The sequence below is a fragment of the Aplysia californica genome, unplaced genomic scaffold, assembly GCF_000002075.1.
Source record: "Aplysia californica isolate F4 #8 unplaced genomic scaffold, AplCal3.0 scaffold00128, whole genome shotgun sequence".
NCBI classification, from domain to species: Eukaryota; Metazoa; Mollusca; class Gastropoda; order Aplysiida; family Aplysiidae; genus Aplysia; species Aplysia californica.
This window is the reverse complement of record NW_004797398.1, coordinates 1,042,048-1,045,693: the sequence shown is the minus strand read 5'-3', so window position 1 is coordinate 1,045,693 and position 3,646 is coordinate 1,042,048.

Sequence of the window (3,646 nt, the reverse complement as noted above, 5' to 3'; positions counted from 1 at the left end):
CACACACACACACACACACACGTACACACACACACACACGTGCACGCACACAGACACGATACGCAAGCACTTAACATAATCGGTTGTTCGGGTTGTGTTACAAGGAGAAATATGTTGTGTAAGATAAACATCTGTTTTTCCGATGGGACGGATTGTTGTTCTTATGCTGAGTTTTGTTGAAAAGGCTACTGATAGCGTAACCTACTTACCGTTGCATTTTGTCTCATGGGCCATGTCTGCCCAAGCCATTTCGATATACACTTTATTACTCTGCTTCGGTTTCGATTTGCATAAATAAATGGAAACTTGAATATTTCATTAATTAGTTTTTCCGACTTTTCGTCCTCCATCTTCAAACATCAAGAGATGACTGTGTACTGAGTAGCAAAATAGCAGATTATTAAAACGTGGGCGTTCGACAGCGGCGAGCTTCATTCAGAAAAGCTGATCTTTACACAAGTTTATTAATAAGTTATAAAGCTGGTATCCACTGGATTCAAAAATAAAATACACCTTTAAAAAGAGTGCCTTTTTTGGTGTTTCTTTCGTAGCAGTAACATGTTGAAGAGATATTATTTTGTGCTTGCTTTTGAGTGAAGCAAAACTTGTGTTTCGGCGATTTTGCAACTGCCGCTCTTCGTCCTCGGTAGAGGGCTGTATAGCCAAGGGGTAAATGAACCCAAAAGCAGGCATAAGAAATGAATGGGTTTTTAAGGAAAATGGGTAAAATTGTTGATATGCATTGGTTTGCGCCAAACGTTTGATAAGTTTTAGGCGCTGACTACGAATATGATATTAGATTTTTTAATCCGAACTCAAATTAGATTTTTTAAAAATTAAAGCTGCGGGTGGGTGTATGGCTGATGAGTCACAACACGGCCCGGCTAAAGTGCAGCAAACTGCCTTCTAACCGGCTCGTCTTTTGTCGGGACGTTTCGTGTCGTGTGTGTTAACACAGCCAAACGGAAGTTTCACTGATTTATTTGGGGGAAAAAACGTTGCTCCATTTCAACTACCGACTTTGCGAGAGACGGGCGAAATCGGGTCGGTTGGTTTCCAATTCGAAAGATACGGGGTAATAAAAAGTGGCCCTGCAAGGTTACTAGAAAAATTTGGGGAACGTCTTGAAAGCTGAAAGCTTACACGCTGATGGTACATACACACACAGACACACAAACACACAGAGGGACACACACACACACACACACACACACATACACACACACACACACACACACACACACACACACACACATACATACTCTTATCGATTTTGGACCACTAAGGGATCTTTAATGTGCGCAACTTGCCCACGGGACCTCCAAGATTGTTCGCCCTTGTACAAGAAGGCTAGGTGTAGGTATTTCCTACCAGAAGATCAGGGGTGTGGTTGAAAGACAGCAGTAAGAAGGAGCCAAGGAGTAGCAGTAGAAAGGCTGCAGAAAGAGTCAGGAGCTCAGAGGAGGGGGCGAAGGAGATGAGGGGGTGGGAGAAGAAAGTGGAGACGAAAGAAAACGACAGAATGTTGTAAGAGAGACAGAAAGAAGGTGAAAGGAGACAATTTTAGAGAACAACATTTTTTGGTCGCTACCCGGATTCGAACCCGGGACCCTTGAATGAGAGGCGAACACCTTAACCTCTAGGCCACGAGAGCAACATGCTCCGGTGAGAGACCTGCAGCGAGGTTCTATCAAATTTTATTGTACATGATGTATTCCGGTCGGACAGGCGCTTAGACAGCTCGTTAAACGTTGACGACTTTTTGATATGCTGCCGTTCGAAAAATCCCCACCTGAGATCAACGGAGCTGCACAAACTCGAAAAGTGGGCAAACAATAACGGTTTCAAGTTCTCCCCGTCAAAGGATCCACTATACGGGATCGATACCCGTTTCCTCCGAGTTATATTCGACAAAAAACTCACATTCATACCACACATCAAAGACCTTCGTGTGAGGTGCCAGAAAGCGTTAAACGCTTTGAAAATTCTATCGCATCCGGAGTGGGGCGATGACTCAAAACACCTTCTCCACGTGTACATCTCCCTTGTCCGGTCCAGGCTTGACTACGGCTGTCAAGTTTACGGATCGGCAAAACCACACATCCTGAAAATGCTAGCCCGGTACAAAACCAAGGACTCCGCCTCGCTCTGAGGGCTTTTCGCACTTCCCCGGTGGAGAGCCTCTAGGCCGAGGCACAATACCATCACTCTCACTCAGATTAATGCACACAACTCTCACTACAATACGCAATTAAACAGAGCTCAACACCAGAGAAACCAGCACACAACTGCATTTTTAAAACAAACCCAGAAACCAGAAACAAATTCCAAAACAACGAAAAACTCATCAAATCCTCCGGCCTCAGAATCATTGAGGACCTCAAAAACTTACACTTTTCCAAACAAAACATCCAACAATTTCTTTCCCCCGACCTCCCTCCGTGGCACATCACCAAGGCAAAAGTAGACTCACAGCTGACCACACACAACAAAGAAAGCACAAACACCAAAACTTTTAAAGCAGAATACAAAAAAAAACTAATAGAAAAATACCCCGGTGCAGAGCTTATCTTCACGGATGGCTCCAAAAAAGACAAAAATGTGGGCGCCGAAGCCCTATCTTCAAACAGTACACACCAAAGGAGACTTTCCTGAAGCCTCCATTTTCTCTGCGGAGGCCACTGCCATTGACATGGCACTGGACTCCGTAGAAAATTCTCCTAACAAATCTTTCCTTATCCTTGCTGACTCTCTGTCTTGCACCACCTCACTCACAAACTACACACTCCTACTCCCAAAAATGGTTAGGCTACAACAGATAATTCACACCCTATCTGAAACGGGGAAAAATATCATTTTCGCATGGATACCTAGCCATGTGGGCATCCGAGGAAACGAGCAGGTAGATGACCTGGCGAAGAAATCCTCATCCCTTCTGTTGGGGTCAACGACGAACTCTCTCCCACAGACTGACTTTAAAAATAAAGTTAAAAAAGTACACCTCCAGTCTGTGGGAGAGCCACTGGGAAAAACAGACGAGTAACAAACTCTAAAATATTAAACCCAAACTGGGACCGCGAAATTCTTCCGACCTCTCCAGAAGAGACGAAATCATTTTTACTTGATTGCGCATCGGACACACGGCCCTGACACACAAATACCTCCTTCAGTGAGATGAGATGTCGGATGCGACACAGATTTTACCATTAGAAACATTTTAATCGAATGTAAATGCAAAAAATTGTAAGACTTTTTTTCGTTGTTGGTCCCAACAGAATTTTGGATTTTATGAAGGCCATTGGCCTTTATGGAAAATTGTAGTGTAGAACAAAATTGAATTATTAAAATTTTTTACGAAAGTTGTTTTAGACTGAAATTATATATCTATACCAACTTTTAAATATTTTAACGTTTTAAGATCAAATGACCCGTACCCAACCGTGCAGTGAACTGCGTATAAAAATTGAACTTGTGTTTCGCGCGCTCATATGACCTTATGCAGTTGCGAGCGCCGTAAAATCCCATGCTAAACAAAAGAAGGACAGGCGCTAAAGCTCGACGTTCGAAAGCAAACAAACAGAAAGCAACCTCTCCCCCCCAAAAAAATAACAACAACAACAACTAAACAAATAAATAAATAAAATAA